A 27,057-nucleotide genomic window follows, 5' to 3' on the forward strand; every position below is an offset into this window, starting at 1 on the left:
AAAAGAAAAGAAAAGAAAAACCACACACATAAGATGTGCCAAGGAGTTTGCAGCCCCAGTCTCGTGGATCATAAGAAAGTGGGTGTCTGGAACAATGCCACTGCACTTACAGTGTCAGATAATTACCTGTTAACACAACTTTGTATAGCTGCAAGACAAATCTCTACAAATGATTATGGAGGTTCGGCGTGCTGTGCCCTCAAAACATAGCCCTCTCTAATTCCAGGTAGGTGGAAATCAAGTCTCCATGATGCCAAAGAAGAGTTATGTATAAAGGAAGAGAGTTCAGTTGGGGGTTTCAATTGCATGTGGGTGTGCTGTTTTCTACTCCTGGCATTAATATTACAATTCTACAGCCATTGTAAAATCATTGTTAGGATATGTTGTTTATATAGAATTCCACTATGATTTAATTTCTCCGGCTTTCACCTCTCGCCTCATTTGCCTGCTTCTGATGGGAATGCCTTGGTAAGGAGAAATATGGCAGCAGCCCCATACAGGTGGCAACCATTTCGTATGGGGCTTCCGTTCCTGGTCCCCATGCACACCAGCAGAGCATGTGTTATGCCCCACCCCCATTCTACCCTCTTCCAGGTCCAAAAGGACCTGAATGATGGTGATTGATGTGCCTAAAATGGTTGCCGCCTGTATTAAAGACATGGGGAACCTGTGGAAAGATCAAAGTAGGAGGACAGAGTCCCAGTCCCAGCGCCACACACCCCGGGACTCAGGACTCCACGAGTGCCTGCATGCCATCGCAGTTCCTCTCTGCCCAGAGACAACCGTGTGGCACAGGCTGAGGTCAAGGCTGAGGCTTGACCACTTGAGGTCACTTCTGGCACACCACGGCTCGCTGCAAACCAGCCCGTGCCTTCTGATGCTCTTGTTGCAACCGATAACAGGTGTGGCCCTCCAGGTGTTGCTAGATGACTAGTCCCATCACCTCTAACCATTGGCCACACTGACTAGCTTGGAGAGGTTTGCTATCCAATATCTGGAGAGCCACAGATTCTCATTCTTGCCATATTGCTTTCCACCGGACTAACTTGCTTTCCACCGGACTTTGATAAACATCAGTTTGCCTATAGAAGAAATAGGTCCACAGATGATGCGATAGCTACCGTTTTTCATCTTGCAGCAAGTCATCTAGAGAAACCGGAGAACTATGTCAGGATGTTGTTTATTGATTATAGGTAAAGGTAAAGGGACCCCTGACCATTAGGTCCAGTCGTGACCGACTCTGGGGTTGCAGCGCTCATCTCGCATGATTGGCCGAGGGAGCCGGCGTATAGCTTCCAGGTCATGTGGCCAGCATGACAAAGCCGCTTCTGGCAAACCAGAGCAGCACATGGAAACGCCGTTTACCTTCCCGCTGTAGCGGTTCCTATTTATCTACTTGCATTTTGACGTGCTTTCGAACTGCTAGGTTGGCAGGAGCTGGGACCAAGCAACGGGAGCTCACCCCGTCACAGGGATTCAAACCGCCGACCTTCTGATCAGCAAGCCCTAGGTTCAGTGGTTTAACCACAGCGCCACCTGGGTCCCTTATTGATTATAGCTTGGCTTTAATACCATCCTTCCGGACATCCTCATTAAAAAGGTGACTGACATGAACCTTTCTTCTACCATATGTGGCTGGATTAAAGACTTTCTGATAGATGGGACACAAACAGTGAGGATTAGACAAGTAACATCTAATTCCTTAAAAATCAGCACTGGCACACCACAGGGATGTGTGCTAAGTCCCTACCTGTATTCATTGTATACATACAATTGTGTATCATATGACCCGTCTACTGCAATTATTAAGTCTGCAGGTGACACCACCATAATGGGTTTATGGGGGAGGTCCAAAAAATATCTACATGGTGCCTAGAGAACAACTTGCACCATAAAATCAGCAAGACAAAGGAGATGGTGTTGGACTTCCGGAGGAAGAGAGGAGAACTAGCCCCGCTGTACATCGGGGAGGGCTGTGTGGAGAGAGTCTCTTCCTTTAAATTCCTAGGTGTTTATCTCAGCAAATACCTTACTTGGAAAATCAATACAACCCAGGTAGTTAAGAAAGCCCAACAGAGACTCCATTTCCTTAGAGTATTGCGAAAGAACGATGTCAATCTACATTTGATGATCTCCTTCTACCGGGCCACAATAGAAAGTGTCCTTTCATACTGCATCACGGTGTGGTATGCTGGCTTGACATCAACAGATAGGAAGTGCCTACAGAGGGTGGTGAATACAGCACAAGATATTATGGGCTGTCCCATGAATCTGCTGGATGACATCGTGGAAGACCGTTGCCTCAGGAGAGTGAGGAAAATTCTTAGGGATGATTCACACCCTGGCCAGCACTTTTTTGATCTCCTGCCCTTGGGCAGAAGATATAGAAGCATTAGTCGCACCAACAGGGTAAAGAACAGTTTCTAATCGTGGGCTGTTAGGCTGCTGAATGAAAAGATAACAGGGCAACTGACTTTCAGGTTTGGTGGGTGTGCATCAGTAAACAAGGGGAATTAAGACTAAGAGAGCTGAGTGGGGGTGCTTGTGTAATATCACTGTATACAAGTGACAAAGTATTTCAATTTCAATAGTTTCACCTAGCTCATATAGGTGGCAATACCGGTACTACCATTTAATTGAGAGTAAACCCCATTGAACTGAAAAGGACTTACTTCTGATAAGGAATGTATACAATTGCATCATAAAATGATGGACCAATTTTTTCAATTGTGTTGTTCCTAGATTAATTTATTCATACTGTTCTGGTTGCCTCGTCAGGTTGCCTCATAAAGCTAGAGAAGGTGCAGAATTGGAACCAGAATGGCCAAGGAGAAAGCATATTTTCCCTGTGAAGAAACTGGGCAGCATTTCTGCTTTTTCAGTTCAGAATAAAGATGACTGTAAGGCAGGACTTGCTAGAGGCATATAAACCTATGCATGGAAGAAGGTTCCCCCCCCCGCCTCCATTATATTAGAACTCAGGGCCACCCGATTAAATTGATTGGCTGGAGATTTCTCACACTGTTCAGAACATAGGAAGTTGACTTAAGCAGAGTCAACCCGTATGTTTCATCTAGTTCAGTATTGTCTACATTGACTGGTGGCAGCTCTCCTGGGATTAAGAAGGGGTCTTTTCCCAGCCCTACCTGATGATGGTAGGACTTCGAAGGAGTAAAAGCCCATGGAAAAGCCTACATGTGCTTTTTCTGATACGCAATGCCGAACACAGGTTGCTCCTTAATTTCAGCGGGCAATCCTATAGTTTCAGCCTCAAATATGCTGGACACAATAAGAAAATATGAAAAGAAAACAAAGGTGTGAGCTATGCGGGGATTGGGCCAGGTTATTTGGCTTTGAGGGGGAAGACAATATTAGCAAATATTCAGTGTTCCTATCCTGCCTTAGTAAACCATATATCCATGAAAAAGAGGAGTTTCAAGTCAGCCCTGGCACAAATTAAGTCTCCATTCAGACACCAGAAGCACTCCCCTTGTATCTTCCACCCATCACACACTAAGCCCAAATATGTTTCCTTTTTTTCTCCCATTACTTGTTTAGTTTTCTCCAAGTGCCTCTGATTTCTGCATATTGTACAGCTGCTCTGGGATTTACAGGAAAAATTAATGATGGGTAGCTTTTTAATGACAATATATATGGTATCTGATTACTTGGGTGTGGGTGACTAAATGCTGTGTGGTTAGGAGCTTTCAGTGTTTATAGCTGCAGAAACTAAGTGGAGGAAGATAGTTTGGAGACAAATCATTGAACACTTTTAAAGCATCCTCTTCACACCGAGAACAGCTCACACTTCCCAGAATAAAGGATGACTCACATCACAGCATATACCCCATCACAGATTAGGAAGTAAAATGACAACTTTTTCCATTTCACCCTATGTCCCTTGCATGCAGTACTGTTTCTCTTCTGCTGCAGAGACCACATTATTTGACTCACTGTCCGCTGTGGTGAAATTGTGTAATTTACATAATTTATGTAATTAAGTATGGAATTATGTAAATTACCTTGCCATTATGTTGCTGCTTTTTATTTATTTAAACCAAGTTCAAAGAGAGATAAATGCAACCACACCATCACCTACCACCACAAAATGGTATTATTTATTTTATTATATTGAAAAATTTTATACTACACCACTTTTCACATGTGTCTCAAAGCCATGCAGAATATGGGGCGGAAGGACTAAAAGTCACTCATCTGCGCATCAGCTTTAAGCAATAAGATTGCAGAGTTGCAACCGACAAGCAATGTAATATACGTAACCGATTAACACTACTTTCCGAACGTTAGATGCCACTATAGCTATATTGATGCAAACCACTCTATGCATTCATCAGAGTGTGAGACAGGAATGGCTAAATGAAATGTACTAGTATTGCACCTACCTTCAGAAATCAGTCTAGGCCTTCAGTCCTAAACACATTTTCGAAGGAGTAAGCCCCATTGAACACAATGGGCCTTCCTTCTGAGAAACCATGCATAGGGGTGTACTGTAATTGCCTATCACAGATGTGCCTGTTGACAATTACTGCACTATAACAACACTGTTTCCTTGTTACTGGGGGGAGGGGGAGAATAGCATGCAAAGCCATCAACTTGAGGCCATCACCTTGTTGAAGCCGAGCAGTTCTGGGTCTACTCAGTGCAGCTGAACGGGAACCTCATGTACAGCACCCTAGGTTTCATGATGGAAGAAAAGGTGGGATATAAAAATGAGAAAATATTTCTTTAAAAGTTGTTTCACGCAAGCAAAGCACAGTTTGCAAGCCTATGCGATGCCCATTGCTTATCATCATTTCCCTTGGTTTGAAGATCAGTTTAGAAAGCGGGGTACAGGGGGAGAAAAATAATTCATCTGGATTGAACATCAGAAATGACATCAAGGAATCAACTTGTCATTCTGAGTGAAAGGTTATAAAGGAAGAAAAAAATTCAATCAGCCACAAAACATAACCAAGACTAGAATAAAATGCACAATAATATCCCAGAATGTCAGCTTAATGAATCGCTTCAGAGCACAGGGAGAGAGTTCTGCCTAGTGGAAGAGGCAGCCACACCAGGCAAAATGTGCCTTTGTCATTCCACTGCATTCAACGGCCCTGGTGAAGATCGCTCCACGTGACTCTACACATAGCCTCCAAGAACTAGAAACATAAAACATGGTCACATATGCATTGCATATGTTTAGTACACTATATGGAGTTACCTGTATGTTTTGTCATTGTATTGTATATTGTTTTATTATATTTGAAGGTACAGTATTGTTTTTATACATGTATGGGTCTTATGTTTCTGGTGTTTCTCCTGTAGGAGAAGACCTCTAATGCAGGCATAGGCAAACTCGGCCTTCCAGATGATTTAGGACTACAATTCCCATAATTCCTGCCCGCTGGTCCTGTTAGCTAGGGATCATGGGAGTTGTAGTGCCAAAACATCTGGAGGGCCAAGTTTGCCTATGCCTGCTCTAATGTGTATATATTTACGTATGACCAAAACAAAACTCATTTTAGATCTTGTATCTGAGCCAACAATTCTAGCGACTGAGAGATTTCGCTAGTTCAATCCTCTGAGGATGCATACATTTAAAGCACACAACTTTCCCCAAAGAATCTTGGGAACTGTAATTTCGTACGGTGGTTTGCTGGGAATGAGTCATGTGCACCTGTTTCCAATGTAAAAGAAATAAAATCCCACCAAGTGGCATATCATTTTTCTGGTATCTTTTTTTTTCCAATTTATTCATTCAGTTCAATTTATGGGTTATCTTCTCAGAAATGGACAGAGTCTGCAGATCTTTTATCAGAAGGGTATCTGGAGATATTGTAATATTTTCAACTTCCGAGCCACAGAGATCCTGGCTGCTGCCAGCACCCAAGTCAAAAGCCCCTTGGAATGAAAAATAATTGATTTGATCACCCCCATAAATTAAAATGTGGGGAAGGTTGCACAATACACTTAAATATATTATATGTCTTGATACACTTCAGTCCATATTTCATTCTTATACACCTTCATTGGTTCAACAAGGTATTTTGCCAGAATTTCTCACCGAAATTTTTCCCATGTGCCAGAATGCACAGCCAGTAAGCGACTTCTTAGTTTTAAGGGTAGTTTCACAAGGCTCTGTTAAGTTTTGCATCCTCTAGGATGTGTGTATGTAAATCTAAAGCTCCTTTCCCCCCTCTTTTCTATCAGTTAATTCCCATATTGAGTTTTGATGCAAAACGTGCACCAGTATACTTCAAAATAAGCAAGAAGGATTACCTTTTGGTAACACTCACTACCCTGCACAATAAATCAAAATTACCATCCCATTTCTTAAAAAATTAAAGTCCATGCACAATGTCCTCTAGGCAGCATAGAACTTATTGTGCACTACTGTGTTGAGATGTTGCCTTTCTGATAGGCTCCAAATTGAAACCAGAGGCAGCAGAACTATTTCCTCAAATTCTTCTCTTCATGCATGCCACCATAATAAGTTGTAAAAGAGCTACCCAGCAAATTTGCAGTAGTATGGAGCAAATGCCTTACTAAGCATTTCACTTTCCAAAATTTCAGTTGTCATGACAACATGATTGAATTCTTTTTTAAAGAAGGAAATGCTCTGTGATTAGGTCCCAACAACTCTACTTTTTAATTAACTTTAGACCCCATAGCCCATGCAATTTAAGCTGCAGTTGCAAATGCTTAAGGATAAGTTTGGGATCAGAGCAGTAATAGTTCGCCAGGCACAAAAGTAATATTATTGGCCTTGACAGCCTGCTAGGGTACAGCCCAAAAGGCTTTGCAGCTACAGCAAGAATCATAGAATCATAGAGTTGGAAGAGACCACAAGGGCCATCCAGTCCAACCCCCTGCCAAGCAGGAAACACCATCAAAGCATTCTTGACATATGCCTGTCAAGCCTCTGCTTAAAGACCTCCAAAGAAGGAGACTCCACCACACTCCTTGGTAGCAAATTCCACTGCCGAACAGCTCTTACTGTCAGGAAGTTCTTCCTAATGTTTAGGTGGAATCTTCTTTCTTGTAGTTTGAATCCATTGCTCCGTGTCCGCTTCTCTGGAGACAACCTTTGTCCATTGTCCACCTGTATTAGACTCAGTTTATAGAAATGCCGGGCATGACAATAGGCTTGCAGTAGAATCAAACAGATTTAATCTAAAATTCAGCACAGAAATCTTAATTGCCAACAGAACTCCTTTCTGTCCATGCACCAGTATCTCTTTGCTTTTCAACATCATTAACAAACCTTTTCTTTGCCGAGTTTACAAGTCACTTTTAAGAACTGATTATGCATTACTATCAGGCAGTGCTCCCCCCCCCCAAAAAATGTTTAGGGGTACTCTCATTTTCCTACTCATATTGAAATACTGCCCCTCAGTGAGGCCAAACTTAGATTCACAAAATGTTTAGGAGTATGTGTACACCTGCGTCCAGCCATGAAAAAAAAGCACTGCTTTCAGGTAAAGATGCTTGTTCTCCAAGCCCAACCTTTGGGAAGTGGCAGTATTGAATTAAAAAGAAGAAGAGCAGGATCCACTGAACAAGATCCACCAGTGAAAGCCATGCACAAAGACTTCTGCTGGCACAACAAGGCTTTCCACCCCCCTCTACTCCGCTCCACATGCCCCCTGAAATTGACTCTGGGGGCCAGGAGAAACTCCAGAGCAGCTCATAAGGGGGAGCATTCCACCTGGCAAGCTGCAATGGGATGCTGGGACAGTATAATAAATCTGATGTGATGAAGCCAACATAAACTGACTGGGATGAGCTACTATAACAGAGAAGTAAATGTTCACCCAACTTCTCATAACAAGTGGTGGGCAATTTGTTGGTATGGCAGCTGTAGCTATATGTATGTACCTTCTTGTCAACTTGTCATACAATTATACAATAATTTCCTGTGCTCTTTGTCTTCCTCATGCATATTCTAGGACCCAGAAAGTCTCCAAAGTCAGCTCAGATAATGACAGCATGCAAGGAAGAATATATCAATCAAGCATTGTTGTTTCAACATCCATTATGACAGGTTTACACATCAATGAAAATCAGACATTTCCATCCCAAGGTTAATTTAAACAAAAACAAATTGTGTCTCATGCACGATGCTACCAGAATGGTAGGACTTAAGCTACAAATGGTTCTGTGTACTCCACAGGGGGGGGGGGCTTATAAAACTACAACCGGCATTTTATCCACACAAACAGTTAAATGCCATCTTATAAACTCACAAGAGGCCATAGATAAATGGTAGAACAATACTTTGTATACACAAGGTCCCTAAATTAATCCGCAACATCTCCAGATTAAAATAATGCACCATCACTGGAAATGACCACTGCTTAAGACAGCCGCTGTTAGTTAGAGTGGACAGTGCTGGGCTAGGAGGAGAAATGGTCTTGTGCTATATAGCACAGCCTCTTATATTCATATGCATTTTTTAAAAATCCAATAGTAATTAGGTTGCTTGTGAAAGGTAATCATATATTTGATCCATCTATTGTTTTAAGACACCAGTTTAGGAACTGGAAAAGATAAGCTCAGTGGTTTCCAATTGCCTCCCCTTTTCCTAGAAGGCATTGTCCTGTAGGAGCAGAAATGTAAATCATTTGGGATAACAACACATTTTAGTTGTTTTAATGGTTTACTGTACACTTCCAGGACCGGAACAGGACATCTCCACATCCTAAGACACTCACAACTCATACAAATGTTGTTTGCATCTTGCAGGCTCTCAGTGGAGCCATGTGGGATATTGCTGGGAGCTGCCAAAGAGGTGTTGATGGCCACATGCCGTTCAACAGGATGACGCAAAATGTACAGTCTAGATCAGGGATGGACCTGTGGCCCTTCAGATGCTGTAGGACTACAACTCTTGTCATCTCTGACCATTGGCCATGTTGGCTAGGACTCATGGCAGTTTGAGTCCAGCAACATCTGGAGGTTTACAATCCTCCCATCCCTGGTGTAGATACTATTTTACTTGATGGCAAGGGACTTACTCCCTACTAAGTGTGTTTAGGGTTGCAGGACCATGAAAGCCCTATCAAGAAGCTGCAATAAGGTATCTGAGTTTGAACTACGATGTCTAAATAAATGCATCACATACATCAGCTCAACTGCTTCTGTTCTAAGCAAGAACCGATGTATCTTCAAAGTGAGTCCAATGAAAAGCCTTGCAAAAAGCCGACCTAGCCTGTAACTGAAGGGAGATCAACAGCCAAGTTTGTTCTTTGGGAAATTTGAGAAGGTAATTTGACTCCATCAAGGGTGATATCAAGAATTCAAAAAGTCACCTTGGGTTAATTAGTCCCTTTCATTTCCATATCACAGAAGCTTCAGAGTTTTTTCAGGTCACAAGAAGAAGGAGATAGTAGCATAAGAATTATTAGGCACCAGGATTTATTTCTTTGGCTACAAAGAGAAAAAGAGGGTGGGGGAAGAGATAGGGAAGTTACTCTTCTCTTGACTTACTAACTATGCTATGTCCAGACATAAAAAAAAGAACTTAAAACACAGATCAACATTTCTATAATGCAGCTAAACCATCTGCCTTTCTCAGTGCCAAAGATATGTATACAGTCCTTGGTTTTGACTTTTAAAATTCAAGGCGGGGGGGGGGGGACTGATCAGGATTAAGACTGCAGTGCCTGAGGAGGGGGAAACCCTGTTCTCCCTGCAGTAGAGTCCCAGTGAAAATGACTCCCTTGGAGTTGCTGGTTCTCAGGAGGGAAGTTCCATTGGCAAAAATTGCAGCCTCCCTCTCAGGGCAAATATTGTGTGTGTGTGTGTGTGTGTGTGTGTGTGTGCGCGCGCGCGCGCCCTTGGAGGAAAAAAAGATTTTTACCTAGACCACTGGGGGGGGGAGGTATTTTTTTAAAAAAACACCTTCCCACACAGTGCAGTTTCAGCCCCAATTTTGAAAGGAAAGACAAGATGCATTAAACACAAACTTACATTCAGCCATACTGTATATAGAAAACATCTGTACAACAGGTGATGGTGGTGTTTTGCAAAGACTGCATATGCCTGTGTGCTTATGGGAATCACATAGTTCTCACAGTGGCTATGAGAAGCCAGTAAGCAGAAAATGAGTGCTACAGCACTCTCTCAGTTTGTGATTCCCAGGCTCACTGCTTCCAACAGTGGGTGTAGAGTATAGCTATTGTGGCTGGTGTGGCCACTGATCGACTTCATCCTCCACTAATCTATCTAATTCTCATTTAAAGTAATCCAAGGTGGCTTTTAAAGCTTTTCAAGCCATCCAAGTCAGGGCAGGCACCCAGCCCCACTCCCCTTTGATTGCATGGACCCCATCTTGGAAGTAATGCGTGAAGAGGAGCTGCTCCCAATTCTGCATCATCTCCATTGTGACCCTTATTATTATTATTATTATTATTATTATTATTATTATTACTATTAACAGAGGACATTTTTAGCCAGTGTGTTTTGGCGGCTGTCACTCTTAATTGGCAGATATGTATATCTGGCGTTTACCCAGAACACTGTATGATGCATTATTGTCTAACCCTGGAAGTTTGTGTCCTTGAAGAATTATCTTTGGCAAACAATATATATTTTTCTCCCCGCAGGCTACGAATAGGCATTTGGCAGTGGCTCTTAAAAGTGAAAGTCAAAGGTGCAAGTCAAAGTAAGAGACAAATGACTCATGATGACACCACAGAAAGAGAATTAGCCACATTGGGCAAAGGACAAACCAAAGAGTCAAAAATTGCTTCTTAGCGATGCTGCTTTTACTTGGCTCAATGTGTAAATATTAAGAGGCCGTCTACCCAGCAAATGTCTGAAGAATGGGGCACATGTCCATGTGATACAATCCACACCCACCCATATATGCTCATATATGCCTGAGGGAGTTCATCTGAAGGTCCCTACTGTCATTTCAGATCAGACCCTACCAACCCCTGCTGTGATACATGGGAGAAGAACTACAGAGTTTTGTGTGCGCAGCCATCATGGCCAGCTCCTGGCAGGGTGGGGGACACTATCGCTTGACTCATGGTTGTGTGGACAAACTCTCTGTTCTCTGTCTTGCCACCTGAGCATAGGGCATGCATGTTAAATCTTAGACAATTTGCAAATGTTGTCTACATTGATGTCTATTTGGACATCATACATTCCCCTTGCTCTGCCTCGGAACACGACTCCCGCCTAATCCACACACTAATGTCCTGATTTATGAAGCATTCAAACTTTTGACAGAGCTGAGACAAACTAGTCATCCCTAGGATCTTGTCAGACTGACACATTTTCATTAATTCCTAAGCAGTACAGCATACATATAATGCCTCATCTCTACTGCACCTGTCCATGCTTGCATTGAGTTCAGAATATTTACCTGCGCTGAGAAGCATCTCTTTTCAAAAAGACATATCTGAAACTAGAATTCAGTTCTCCCACACAGATGTATATTAATGTCTGCATCACAAAAACCAGTGAAATGGCAACAGCATATGTATAAAACCATGCTGGGTAGATTTTTTCATTGCAGTACAGTTGATTTATTTTTTATTTTTATTGAATGTATATCCCAACTTTCTGCACCTCCCAGCATACTAATGCAATGGCAATAAATAAAAGGCATAGGCGCAATGACAGCAAAACATTAAAAAGAAACCCGTAAAATAAATAGCAAGAATTAAATATGAAATAAGCAAAAAAGAAAAGAAAAAGCATTTCAAGGATGCAACCCAGATGTTTTAGACTAGAACTCCCATCATCCCTGACCTTGGTTATGCTTCCCAGGGCTGATGGGAATTGAATTCCAAACATTGCGAGTGCACTGCGTTGCTAGCCCTGCATAATAGTAACTTTGACTGAATGAGCGAACAAACAAACCAAATTCCAGCTTAATTCATTGCTTTCTCATCCTCCAACATGCCCCCAACACCAAATTTGCACCAAGTCAAGCGATGGCACAAATCAATCCCTGCTTGAAAAGGATGACTGGCTACAAGAGCATTCCTCCACTCTCATGGCCATTCTGCAGGCAACAGGCTGCATAACCACCTTGAGATTTGCCCCCACTCCATCCCGGCCATAGGATTGCACAGCTAAATGACAACTGATGCTGTGTGGCATATTTTTACACGTTCACATTTGCTGCTGAGCTGCTTATGAATGCATAACCAGGTATGTTTTCGCTGTAACACTTTTGGTCACGTATAATTGTATTACCCATCTGGTGAAAGCCTAACCTTTTAAGAAAAACACTCTATTTTGCATGGTTCTGAGAGGAGGTCTCTTTGATGCTCCATACTTAATGTCTGAAGAGGGGCTGGCAGAATTTGTTTATGCCTATTCGAAAAAGAAGTATCACATTGTTTATTCCCTCAATTAATATGGTAATTGGAAATGGCTCAAATTATTCATAGCTTCTTGTGGAGGAAAAATCACTCTGATCTGGGGTTTTTGGCAACATTAATGTGGCAGCTGTGTATATATTTAATATGAAATTTTGTGCACCTGCAGATACTACTTTGATGTGCAAATGTCCTTTGATGGACACTGACCATGCAGAAAGACAGCAGGAAAGTGTCTTCATTCCTAGGTTTGTATTATCTATTAGATCATCATTATAACCATACCACCCTGGATATCTCTGCAAAAACCATGCCCCATTTGTGATGCAAAACTAGATTTGCATTGTAAATCTCCCTATATTTCATTACAGTTGCTCTGAATAGCTTCCATTTCTGATTTTCAAGCCAAATATAGTGGTGAGGTACAAATATGTCCTGGGGGGGAAACAATGTAGTTGTGTGAATATCCACCCTTTTCCTGTCTTCTTTGGTGGGATTTAGATTAAATTATTTTACATTAGACTTTAATTTATATGCTGCCTTTCCACAAAGGAAATTATGTTCCAAGTAGCTAAAATATACAAAGAAATTAAACTGTGGGTGAGATCCATTGTTAGTCCTACTTAGAGTAGGCCTGTGATACCGATGGGCCTATCTGAGAATGTCTTGGCTGGATATCATGCAATAATGGTAGTATATAAAAATAATAAATAAGCATTTAAATAACAATGCCTGCAAGAAAACCTTTAATACATAGTATCAGCATTTCAGTAATGTCTTAATAGTATCCCTCTGTAAGTATCCCTCTGTAGGAAAAGAGTTTCAGAAAGAAAACTTCCTTTACCTATTTTCTAACACCAGACAGAGCAGATAGTAAACACCTCTTTCATCAGAGACTTCCAAAACTTGGCAATGTGGACTCTGACATCCAAGTGACTTCCAGTTCTATGAGTCTATATGCTTTCTTGAATGCAAGGGATCCAGGTCTATGAAGAAATACCGTAGTTTGATCTCCTGGATCCTTTGGGCCAATGGATTTATACTTCTTTGGTTAACACCTCCTACACTGTTTAGGGTGAGGGAAATGAGCAACAATCTATTATGTGAGCGTATTCCTCTCATTTACCTGTTTGATAGTCACTACAGTTGCCTTTCTGCACAGACCATAGGCTGGGCCAGGAATTCAGGCAAGGGAAATGCCACGGACAGCTCTGCCGTGAACAGATTTCAGGCTGGGTGCAGGCACTGAAGGCCAGCAGACCAGTTTGTGGTTCCAGTGAAGATCTGGAACCAAGTAATGTTTTCAACAGTACAGAGACAAGTGAGAGTTCCCAAGCCCACACCCACTTAGGGTGCCCACCATGTTTTAAAGGGTCCATGTTTGTTCCTTCAGGTGGTGCTTTGGGGGAGATCTGTTAAGGCTTCAGGGAGTCCAAGGGCTGTTCAGGCTGTATAGATGGTAGCAATACTGGCTCCTTTTGTTCTTCCTGAACTGAGGATTCTGACACAGTGGCATCTTTTGCAGGTAATTCCTGTGTGCAATCTTTCTCCTATTTCTAGCCTTCCCCTATTCCAACCTGAGGGTCTAGCCCCTGGGTCATCACAGATGGCCTGATTTGCACAATTGCCACCAAGATTCCGAACTTTCTGGGAAACCACTTATGTGACTCAGCTTCACTGAGTTTCTTGACCTGTACTGATTTGGAGGGATAGGCTAGGGAAAGTTGGAAGTAATACAGGCTATATAGAAGCACCCAAATTTCCTTACTCTCTGAATTAGATCCCATGAGTTTTGGTTATAAATAAACCCCTTGATGGTGGCATCCCTTGACATAGGGCTCCCTCGCTCATTTGTGGTCAGTTCTACACACATCAGGGAGATGTACATTCACATCCTTGCAAGCAGGCAGAGAAAGAGGGAGGCACTGTTATGATGAGTAGAAAGTGACATGCAACAGCTTCTCTCTTTTCCTCAACCTTCCAGTGACAGCTCAGTCCACCATGCTCCAGATTCTTTGGTGGGGTGAAGGGGAAGGAATTGCCCACTTTCAGAATCCAGCCATTTTCTCTTTGGTGACTTTATTTAGAGCCAATTCCACCCTATATGCAACTGTCGAAACAATGGCTTGGCCTGACACTGAAATCAACAGTGACAAAAAGGGGATTTTCATGAAAGCTGTACCCTGAAGCTACAGCATCTGGAGTGTGCTGGGAGCAAACAGTTGGATGTGAAATTTATAGATAAATATATCATTCATCTCCTTGGCATAGCACAAGGGAACCCTGCTGCAGACATAAAGGCCAGGATTATGAGCTAGCAACATGGAGTCCTTACCGCAGAGATTTGCCTTTAACATCAATGGGAAAGAATTGCTACGGCTTTTGTTTATGAACCATAAATAGAAACTGGGGGTGATAAAAAGAAAGAACCAAGGTTTCACATGCTCTAAGGTTCACCAGAATTTAGCTCCACCTGTTGTCTTAATAAAGTTTTAAATTTGGAATTCAGGATCTAGCTGCACTATTTTGATCAGCAAGAAATGCACACTGGTCTAAGAGGAGGTAAGCAGGCTGAAACTCACTCAGAGATCTTAGTATTTAGCTGGCAGCAGATCCCCCTGCCAACTAAACTCACAGCTTTCTGTCTTCCTGCCTACTCAAAGCCAAAATAGACAGGAAAGTGGTGGAAGTGCTCCTTTTTTTAAAAAAAAACTGTTCATATCCCACTTCCTGCTTTGCAAACATATCCCTTCACATCTTCCCACTCTTGCCAGTGGTCATTTGCCATTGTTTTACTTAGATCACATAATCCTTAGGCAGGGCTTAATCTGCACCGGGTGGACTCAACCCATGAACTTGTTCCAGGTGCCAGAACTCAGTGAAATAGTAAGATGAGAGTACCTCTGAGCACCTGCAGAATATGGTTTTATCACAAGAGGTATGCCCTCATGCATGTGTGATCAGGAAAGAGGGCTTCAAGCTAAGCTTGAGTTTCACTGCCTCTTTAAATACATCTAGCATCAGGCAAGGAAAACAAACAAATTTGATTGTGATTTTTCTCACCCTTCGCTACAGTATGTTGCACAGACCCTGCGGTTGTGGCAGACGAGTTAGGATGTGAGCCAAGATGACTGCTTGCTGTGCCTAAAGTGCTCGTTTTCCTGCACTGCCATCTCGCCTTATCAGATTGTTCCATCCAACTGCAGTGTCTCATGGAGATGATAAGCTTTCTGGCACGGGCAAGAGCTTTCATAGACTAAAGGGTTGGTCCTGGATATTACTGTATAATGCTCACCCCTATCTGTAAGAGCAAATTTGGCACCCACGCATCCTCAGACAGCATGGGCAAGGTCTGCTTCTGCCTGGGGAAACGCACAAGCAGGACCCAAGCACAAATGCACCCTCCCTTCCTTGTGGTTTCCAGCAGCTGGCATGCAGAAGCATCCTGCCTCTGACTGTGGAGGTAGGAGAAAGCCATCAGGACTACTAGCATGGATAGCCTTATCCTCCATGAATTCATCCATTCTCTTTTAAAGCCATCCAGGTTGGTGGCCATCACTGCATCCTGCGGAAACTACAAGATGTGACCGGAAAATTTGGTGAATGGTCACAGAAATCAGACAGCAAGAAATATTCGAACATACATACCTTAAAAGGTAAAGGGGCCCCTGACCATTAGGTCCAGCTGTGACTGACTCTGGGGTTGTGGCGCTCATCTCGCTTTATTAGCTGAGGGAGCCGGCGTACAGCTTCCAGGTCATGTGACCAGCACGACAAAGCCGCTTCTGGCGAACCAGAGCAGCACACAGAAATGCTGTTTACCTTCCCGCCTAGTTATCTACTTGCACTTTGACGTGCTTTCAAACTGCTAGGTTGGCAGGAGCTGGGACCGGGCAACAGGAGCTCACCCCATTGCGGGGATTCGAACCGCCAATCTTCTGATCAGCACTGTGGGTTTAACCCACAGTGCCACCTGCGTCCCTACAGCGCCACCCGCATCCCTTACAGGCCTTCAAAGTAGGCCCCCTCTGATACAATGCACCATTGACAATGTTCGTAGAACTGGATAAGTCCTCTTTTCATAGTGCTTTCAGTTCCCTCATCACAGCAGCTTGGGCATGTGAAATGTTGGGAAATCTGTGCCCTTTCAGTGCAGATTTCAGTTTTGGAAAAAGAAAGAAAGCCTATGGGGCTAGATCAGGAGAATATGGAGGGTGGGACAACTCAGTAACCTGAGTAATGATTTCACGTGAAATATGCAATTCTTCCTCCATCATTCAGACGAACAAACATCGATCCCGCATCAATGACTCACAATCACTGTCAACATTTACCACCATTCTGCTCGTCTACCAGACTGAGGGTCATCTTTGATGGTTTGCCGCCCTTCACAACATACACTTAAGCCACTCATACACCTTCGAGTTACAGCTTCATCTCTGTGATTATTTTGTGGGTTTCCGATGCTGATTGTATGCTTGAATATTTCTCGCTGTCCGATTTCTGTGACCATTCACTGAACCTTCTGGTCACACCTTGTACATTTCGTAGTTTAACTATACAATGTTCAACCAGGGTACTTAGTGGGTAACCTCCACCAACATCTTATTTCCTATATCCCAAAGCACTTAGGTCCCTCCACCAGCCAGCTAGGCTATATGAATCTAGTGCTGCCTGGAGATGGTTAGCTGACCTCAAAAGGCAATGGAGACACCACTCCCATAGAGCCTCTTTTTCCAAGTCAATGCCTCAGGCTGGTTCAGCTCTACATAATCTTACCTGACAATCTGGGATCTGACCTCCAGCCCATTCATGACCCACTTGACCCATCTGTACTGGAATCAGGTGCCAGCCACAGTTTTTGCAAAACTATGTCCCAAGCCTGGCAGCTTATGCAAGTTCAACTTCATTACAGTCTTCATCTGGAGTCAAGGAACCAATAATTGTGAGAAGCCTATCCTTAACAGGATTTCTAAAAGATTATCAGCCATGACCTCACAGAAGTATGATTATGACAATTGAAGATGACAACCATTAATATACATGCAATCATATTTCCACAGAAGTGTTTCTCAGCAGTGTTGATGACAGAAAATAAAATGAACAATATTATACTGCCTTTATACACGTCTATTTTGCATTCACACTTGGAGGATTGTATGCAGTCTGTGTGAGGCACCTTAAATATTTCATAGAGCTGGAAAAGGTATAGAAAAGGCAACCAAAATTTTACAGGGACAGGAGCATGTCCCCATTGCATAAAGGTTACTCCATTTGGTGTATAACAGAAGTCTATAAAACTATGTACAGCAGGGGCACCATCTCCTAGGGGCCGAGCCCTTTTGCCTCCCCCCCATATATTTTTGGGAGGGGGCAGGGGGCCCCCAATGTTCAAAAGCAGTGGAGGAGGCCAAGTGCAGAGCTGAGCATGGTGCAGCTTCAGTGGCTGGCTCCTTCTCCTCCTGCTGCTGCAGAAGAGAAGGAGCAGGTTAAGCTGTCCCTGGCCACTGCCACCGGCAGCAGCAGCAGGAGGAGCAGCTGCGGTTATTGAAGCCACACTGCAGCATGCCTGACTAGCTTTTGACCAACTAAGATGAATACAGTTTTTTGATGTCTTGGCAGCCCATACTGGTTTTCTGCAACCCCAGGAAGGTAGCAAAAGCAGGAGGTTAACTGAGATCCTGGTGGGCCACTGCATTTCGGTAGGTTGCATTCCATTTGCTTCCTGAATCACATGTTGTGCACTTGGCCTGACTGAGTGATCTTAGTTTGGTCTTTGTGTGATTTAGTTCAGGGTGGCTGGCCTTTTTGGCTTCAAGACCATATTCATCCTTGGCCAACCCTCCGGAAGCTGTACACATGTAGGAGGGGGGTCCACAGTGGGCACATTCTCACATACTCAGTCAAGCACAACCCTCTCCCTAAGCTGATCAGAATTCACATGGGAGCTCCAGCAGCCCCTGGGCTGGGGAAAATCCACCATTGATTTGAATATAGCATCTGATGCATGCAAATATATCAACACATGTAACAAAGGCAGATTATTTGGAAATAATCTTATCAAATATTATAATTTCAGTAGATCTAACATATACCAGCTAGGGTCAGTGAATACAAGGAGGTATGAGAAAATTAAACTGTTCTTCTTCCCACTACATCATTTATCATTGTAAAAATCATGCTGAAATTACTGTTAGCTGAGAGCTATTTTGTTTTGTGAACTGAATTAATGAAATTAATTGCTGTCATTCCTTGCTTGTCAACAGCATGCTTTTTTATGACAAAAAAAGTTTGAAAAGTGGCTGCAGGTTGATGCGTAGTTCTTGGTTACCTTGAGCAAAGTTTAGCATAACACACACACACTCCAAGATGTAAATGGATTCCTTCCTAAATAAACAAATAAACACAACTTTACGAGCTCACTCCAATTCTCCATCTTGCACACACCAGACAATATTCTAGCATTATGGTATCATTTGTTTAAACAAGGTAACATTTTCCCTAAAGCTGACAAATGCTGGTGTCAGAGCATGGAAGATGGATTGTGGGTTTTATTACTGAGCAGAATTTTTAAACATTTAACTGGTAAAAAACGCTTTTAAGCTTTCCTTATTCAGTATTGCCCAGCAAGAAAAGAGCATAACACATTCATAAGACCATAAGAAGAGCCTGTGGGAGAGAGATCCATAGTTCAACTACGTGCCATGGGAAGAAGTGATTTTTTAAATCTGTCATGAATCTTCCAGCACTCACCTTCATGTGGCCATGAGTTCAAGTGTTATGAGAGGGGGGAGAAAAACTTTTCTCCACCCACTTTCTCCATGCCATGTCAAATACCAATGCAGAGATCCTCCTGTACTTCCAGAAATCCATCAAAAAGCTCAATCCTTAAATTTCACACTATTGACTTTACTTCCTTTCTTCTTTTGGGGGTACACACATATGCATGTGCTTTGTTTAATCTTCAGAGGTCTATGCTATCTCGTGCAAAGCTCTAGTCAATGAAAGCTCTGCAGTGGGCAAATAAACAAGATCTTCACTGGTTATGTCATAAAAGAATAGGATAAGTTAACTACATGCATATAACATAAAGTTATTATCAACAGACCATCTAGGTCTGTGTTCTCTGCATAGGTGAATTGAGAGAAAGTGTGCCAAGAATTATGGTGTAAACCACTTTTATCATTCCTCCTCATCTTTAAAAAAGTGGGAGGTCACTAAAACAAAAATGAAGGTGTTTTTCAGTCTAGGAGCTCATTGCCAATTTTAAATTGAACTGCAGACCACATGCTCTCTCTTACACACATATTAAAACATTCCAGAAGAGTATCCTAATTGATTTGTTGTACAGGAGTGAAACAAAAGATCCTGTGGTTAAGAAATGTACTGTGCCATAAGCCTTCACACAGACAGACAGACAGCACAACAGAAATACATCCCATTGGCTCCTCTTCTCTGTTGCTTTTGAATAGCAAGAAAAAGGAATCCATCTTTCTCAGGTTGTGACTACTAGTTCCCATTCTTCCTGTAATGTGTTCTGTCCATGGTGCTGAATCCTTCTTAAAAACACTTTGTACAACCTGGGACTTGCCAAGCCAGAAACCTGGCCACTTCTAAAGATGCCAGATGTCTCCTTGTACATGGGGCAGCCAGGCAAAGCTTCTCCATCTGTGCATGGCATGTTTAATACATCCTTACAGCACCAGGCAGAAAAGGTTAGAAGATGAAGATGCTACATCCCTGTGCGACTAGTTTGGACTTAAAATTATCATCCATTTCAGTCAAGCAGAAGACAAATGGAATGTATTTCATCAGTGTCCTCAGCAAGGGGCAAATCATTTTCTATCACATAATACTGATGAAATTATGTGTTGCCTTTGTATGTCGTTTTCTTCCACTGTTGATGGGCTTGAGTCTCTGAGAGGCAGACTGCTAACCCTTACCAAAATGGAGAATGTATTTACCATTGGTCTGGCTTTTCATAATAATCTTACCTAGTGAGACAATTTACATGATATTGATAATAACATGATTAGTCATCGTGAATCATCTATTTCCTTAGGTCACAGAATGCAAGAGAGCTAATCCCAGGTGACAGGCCCTCTTAAAGATGTCATTGTCATCAGTAGAAAAGATGTCCTTCACCTTATTCTCATTGCCAAAGAAGAAGTCTGTGTTGGTAAAAGTGTAAGAAACAGAGGAAAGCGGGGAGGAGAGTCGAAATATGATGTGGAATATTTTAAATTTATGTGTTTTGTGTTTGCTGCAAAATGAAAATTATAAAAAAAAATTAAAAAAGAGAGAGAGAAAAAATCAGAAGTGCTGGTTGTCTCAGCACCTACCAATTTTATTCTGGTTCTTAAGAATGTAAAATACTGTATGTCTTGAAGTCCACTTGCTTTTCTATCATTTTTTTAGTAAGTTATCAGTGTGGGCATTCCAGTAAAGAGCATCCTTCATAAAGGCACTCACCAAAGGCTCTTAGTTGTCCTTTGGGACTTCAGCTCAGAATCAATAGCAGCATAGCAGCAGCATAGTGAGTATTGCACTAACTCATCAGACTCCTGTTTTGATGATGCTAGGAATTTCTCATGACAAAAAGGTTTAATGGCTCTATTTGAGTTCTGTCTATGACCAGTTTATTATTTATTTCATTTATAAATTACTTCCCATCCATGCTTAAACCATGGAAAAGTAGGCAAACTGTCCCCAGCCCCAGCCCCACTAATCCCCCTGGCTCACCACCCACTATTTCATCACACAGCACAAAACCTCCAGAAAACCTGGCAAGCCAAAGGCCTACCACACCTCTGGAAAAATATCAAAGCCATATTGACATAAGAAATACAAGACAAACTAGAGGACACCCAAATACCCTGAATAGCACACCACCAACTATTCGCCTTCTTAAACAATCCAGCAGTAACATCAGCAGCCACTAGGCCCTTGACCACCTTCAACAACCTCCTCCTAACAGCAGCGGGACACAGCAAAGGGATGGTATCTGCAATATACAAAATGCTGCTCCAAAATCCCAAAAAACCCTTTGATGGAATAAAAAAACAATGGGAGCATGACATAAGCTATGAAATTAACCCCCTCCATTGGACTAGAATGTGGTCTAAACCTCCCTTTAAATCCATCTCAGCCAAAAGAAGGGAACTCATTCTAAATCTCACCTACAGATGTTACCTAACACCACAAAAACTGGTGCTGATATGCCCAGGAACCTCACGCAAATGCTGGAAAATTTGCACCTCCACAGGCACATACCTCCACATATGATGGGAATAACCCCCCCCCCCATTCAACCCTTCTGGACAACAGTCATGCAAGAGATATGCAAAATAACAAAGCAGGTATTAGAACTCACCCCAGAACTGGCCCTACTGAACATTTTACAAGGTCATAATGCCTACTCACATTATAAAGAGTTTATAACCCACCTGCTCTCAGCAGCCAGAAGCCTCATAGCACTGGAGAGACCTGTCAGAAGTAAACATGGACCAATGGTATCAAATTGTATGGGAAACGGCATTACTAGAAATGCTAAGCAATAAACTGAAACTGACACGAGGACAAATACAGTAGAAGATGATGCCTTCATCCTGGTATAGCTCCCCTTTATCACATACACAGGCCAACAAGACAACAAAAAGAATCCACTGCAGCATATGAATCAATATATGGCTAACTTGACTCAACAACAACACCCCCCACAAACAAATCTCACTGCAGCCAACCAAGGACAACGAACCATGCTGTAGCCACCCCCAACCTCTTGCACTACCAAGGAAATATAACAAGTGAATGGAAAGAGAACCTACCCAACTGACGCTGACACAAAACCCCACACATACACTAAGTAGAAAAATATAAGCTTTACTACCCCACCCACCACCTCTCCCCGCTCTTTTCTTCCCAACTTTATACTGCATACAACACTAATGTCTCACAACAAATGTAACTGATCTGTAGAAAACACAACCTGAAAAGAGAGACAATGCACATAACTTTTGTAAACCAAGAAAATCTGGAATAAATATAAATTACTTCCCATGAAACTTCTAGAAGCATTTTCACAATTACACACATGCCTTATATAAAAACTATTTCAAATCCGAAACCAAAACCAATGATTTTGGTTGGGATTTCCCCCCAATTTTTTTGATACTCTGAGCCTGGGCAGCAGATAACTATACACAAGACAGAAATTAAAGGGCTCGCCTGCCAACCCCATTTAACCAAATTTACTTCTTGGGGGAAGGGAGCTCTCAAGGAATAGACAGCTGGGCCTACTCTTTAAAATAACCAGGTAGGCTGGGCCCACCCAAACCTCCTCTAAATTCCCAGGCACAGGACATTTTCCATGAGCATGTCCATCTTCTTTCTTGTCACACCTCAAATTCTACATTTCAGCACCAGCTCCTATGTTGTAAGGCTAGTCAGCTCTTTTCAGATTAATTCAAGATAGAACATTCTTAAAATGAGAACATTTATGCCTACCAGAAGTAGCAGAATAAAAGGCTTTCAGTAGTAGAGGTGGTAGTAATAATAATAATAGTTGGACCAGGGCCAGGATGGTGCACAGCCAAAGCCTCTCTGTAGGTCTGCTCTCAAGGGGAGAAAGCGAGGCAGGGACTGTTGTTATATTAAGGTAGGCCCTGGACCACACCCCAGCTGGATTCACTCAGCCAGCAATCAAGCAATATCCCACACCACAATTAGATTATTTCTGCTTTGCTGGTAAAGAGACGCCTATGGGGACCAGCACATAGCTTATTGAATGGGAGCAGGGCAAGAGGATGAAAAGGCAGCTGACTTGTCTTCTGAGCATTTATACGCAAGGGAACAAGGTTCTTTCCTCAAAATGGAGGGTCCAAAGCAATCAAAACATAGGTGAAAAGCATGGTAAACAGCATGTCTTTTAAAGGTAATCTTGGCTGTCATGTACCATCAACAGAGTCCCAAAGGAGACAGACATAAACTTTTCTTAAAAAGCATAGATCAGCTGTCCACAGCCTAAAACCCTCTAGATGTGGCTGGATTACAAATCCCATCTTCCTTGACCATTGGCTATGATGGCTGGGGCTGCTGAGAATCAGAGTCCAGGAACATCTGGAAGGACACATGTTATTCATCACTAGGCTACGCTTACTGAAGTGGCTCTCCGGAGTTTCAGGACAGATACTGCTTTTTGCTAGTGTGGATGGAGGATGCAATGTGTGTACAGTGGTACCTCGGTTTATGAACACAATTGGTTCCGGAAGTCTGTCCATAAACTGAAGCGTACATAAACTGAAGTGAACTTTCCCATTGAAAGTAATGGAAAGTGGATTAATCCGTTCCAGATGGGTCCGCGGAGTACTCAACCTGAAGCGTACTTAACCCGAAGCATGGGTGTAATTGGTTCAGGAAGTCTGTTCATAAACTGAAGCATTCATAAACTGAAGTGAACTTTCCCATTGAAAGTAATGGAAAGTGAATCAATCCATTCCAGATGGGTCCGCGACATTCGTAAACTGAGGTTCCACTGTATGTATAAAGGGAATCTTTTTTTCCCCCACTGCTGAATGCTGGCATGTGGCCCTGGAAGATTGCTTACTGTCAGGAAGTTTGTTTAGGTGGAATCTTCTTTCTTGTAGTTTGAATCCATTGCTCCGTGTCTGCTTCTCTGGAGCAGCAGAAAACAACCGTTCTCCCTCCTCTAAATGGCATCCTTTTATATATTTGAACATGGCTATCATATCACCCCTTAACCTTCTCTTCTCCAGGGTAAACATGCCCAACTCCCTAAGCCGTTCCTCATAAGGCATCATTTCCAGGCCTTCGACCATTTTGGTTGCCCTCCTCTGGACACGTTCCAGCTTGTCAGTATCCTTCTTGAATATGATTGATTACAACTTGAAAGGGAGCCTATCTATCATCTATCTATCATCTATCTATCATCTATCTATCTATCTATCTATCTATCTATCTATCATCTATCTATCATCTATCTATCTATAGCACTCCCCAATAGACCATCACTGTGTTGCCTGGCAAGAAGCCAGCTAAAATGCTTGCTGCTAAATTTCAGCTGCAAGCTCAGCTGTTAAAGGTCTGATGCCTTGAATGCAGTCTATAGCATTCAATGCTTCTGTACAATGATGGATTAATTTAACCAGACCTGGGCAATTGGCATGTTTGCTTTCTCAGGGTTTTCAGTGACCTGGCTGCAGCCCAGCAGGGCCATGTGAGGCTAGCAGGTTGGGGGGAAAGATCTTGCCCAGCTCAGAATTCTCATTCCGTTATAATTGTAAATCAGAAACCGAGCAATAGAAACGCTTAACAGCACGGCTGCATTTTCTAAAAACTCGCCATTTAAATATTTATTTTTATATCAGTACTAACATGAGCCAGACTTAAATGAAATCATCAATAAAAAAGTAATAAAGCAGCTCTCTGTGATATGAAGCTATTTATTGTGAAATGTTCATTTTTTAACATTCTGAACCTCACCTGTCTTATGTGCACAAAAGGAAGAGGAGGAGGCTACGGATAGAAAGGAGATTGCTCTCAGGGGTTACTGTATGTGATCATTCAAAATATAATTTACTGGAGCCATATATATATATATATATATATATATATATATATATATATATATATGCCAGAGCCAGAAACGGAGGCTGCAGTTCTATATTGCCCCATTGAGCTCAGTGTAATATACTTCTGAGTGTGGGTGGGTGGGTGGGTAGGTAGGCTTTTACTGCAAGTTTCAATTTCTTTATTTCATTTAAAATTCCTTATGCAACAGAAGTGAAACTCTGTCAGCATATAACTCCTCCTCGGAGGCCTGCACTAGTAGCAAATTTACTACCGAGCCAATTTTAAGGTGTTACTATTTGTATATTTGTATATAAAGCCCTTAACAGTTTTGGAACCACATTAGTGACAATATAGCTCAGTTGGTTTGAGTATGGTGCTGATAATGCCAAGGTTGCAGGCTTGATCCACATATGGGACACATGCATATTCCTGCACAGCAGGGGGTTGGACTAGATGATCCTCAGGGTCCCTTCCAACTCTACAATTCTAAGATTCTAAGTTGTGAGATCGCCTTAGTCCCATATCCGCCTACTAGACTGCTTCAGTCTGCAGAACTGGCACTGTTACAGGTGCCATATAACAGACAATCCACACTTGTAAGACATCAGTCTTTTAGTGTTGCCTCACCCAAACTTTGGAACTCCCTGCCTATTGACAGGCATGTAGAATTTTGGCATGTATTTCAATCAGGGGGGTTGCGATTACTGATTTTTATTATTTCTGAATGTTTTTAATACAATAGTTGTTTTTAACAGGGTTCCCCCGATGCTTCTCTTTGTTTTATTCTTTTTTGCAAACCCACTTTGAGCTTACAATCAAGGGACATATAAATCTTGTGAAATAAATAAACACGTGTCCAGTTCTTTGGAGCAACATTTACATTTCTTTTAAAAAGTAACCAAAAGCTCTCAGAGCACAAAATGTCACTTGGAAGCAACAGCTCTATGACAGCCAGCTACTGTGGAATTGAGTTGTCATATCTGTAGACTTCATCTTCCCACCCCTCCCTGACTGACCATGAAAAAGCTGGTGCTATTACACATTCACCGCACTGGCTGGGCCTGAAAGGATGCCAACTCAGTGGGTATCCGGAGGAGAGTTAGATTGATTATAATTGGGCCGGAGAAGATTAAGTTGATTTGACAGGAACATGATCAGAAGGCAGCATGATGAAGAGAGTCTGATTTGATGTGGAAAGGGGGTGGCAGTAGGTCCTAGGGCCCAGTAGGAAAGTATCTCTGCTGCCTAGGGCGCCAGATGAGGCAAGAAAAACGAAATCCAGGTAAAAAGGATTCTAAGGCTCACCCTAGAAAATACTGTTGGAATATACTGACTCAAACTCCATGTCCCTTCCTAAATATTTATCAGCTCTTTGATGCCTCTTTGAATGTTCAAACCAATTTACATACATTATTTCAGCAATCCCGCAAGGCAGATCGGTATTATCATTTCAATATTGCATGTGGAGGACCTGAAGGATTGTCTAAGCCCACCTTGCAAGATCAGAACTGCAGTAAGATTCTTCCTGCCTCACAGTTCACTCTTAGGAAATTCCATCCGATTCCTCCCCACAAATTAAGAAGCAGTAAATGATCATTTCCTTTCTTGCTTAATGGGTCTGTTTGTCTGTCCTTTGTTAGACTTCTTCCACTCAGGAATAATTGCAGATTTCACTGAATTCTGTCAAAAGGGGAGAGGCAAAGAGTAGTAGCCTTCTATTTTTTTTATTTTTTTTAAGCAATGGTTATTGTGTAAACTACTTTGTGAGGTCTGCCTGAAAAGAGGTATATGAATACTCTAAATAAATAAACAACATTGAATGAAGTAGACATGAAGCTTTGCTTTCTGAAACAGATTTTGGACCTGAAGTAAGTCAAACAACCTTCAAAGCACTTTAAAGTCCAGGATCAAACTGGACTGTTTTCCAAGCCATGGTCTGAACTGAATTGGCACAGCCCAAACTCTCAATACCAGTTGCTAGGGAACAACAACGGGAGAGAGCTATTGCCCTCATGTCCAGGGCAGTCTCGAGCAGGTCGCACGCCCTGGTGCTGAGGGGCAGAGATCGCTCCGGCGCCCCCGCAGGGCGTAGCATGGTTTCTGCACGGCTTTGCCTACTGGCCCG

Source organism: Zootoca vivipara, chromosome 7 (assembly GCF_965207765.1).
Source record: "Zootoca vivipara chromosome 7, rZooViv2.hap1.1, whole genome shotgun sequence".
Taxonomy (NCBI): Eukaryota; Metazoa; Chordata; class Lepidosauria; order Squamata; family Lacertidae; genus Zootoca; species Zootoca vivipara.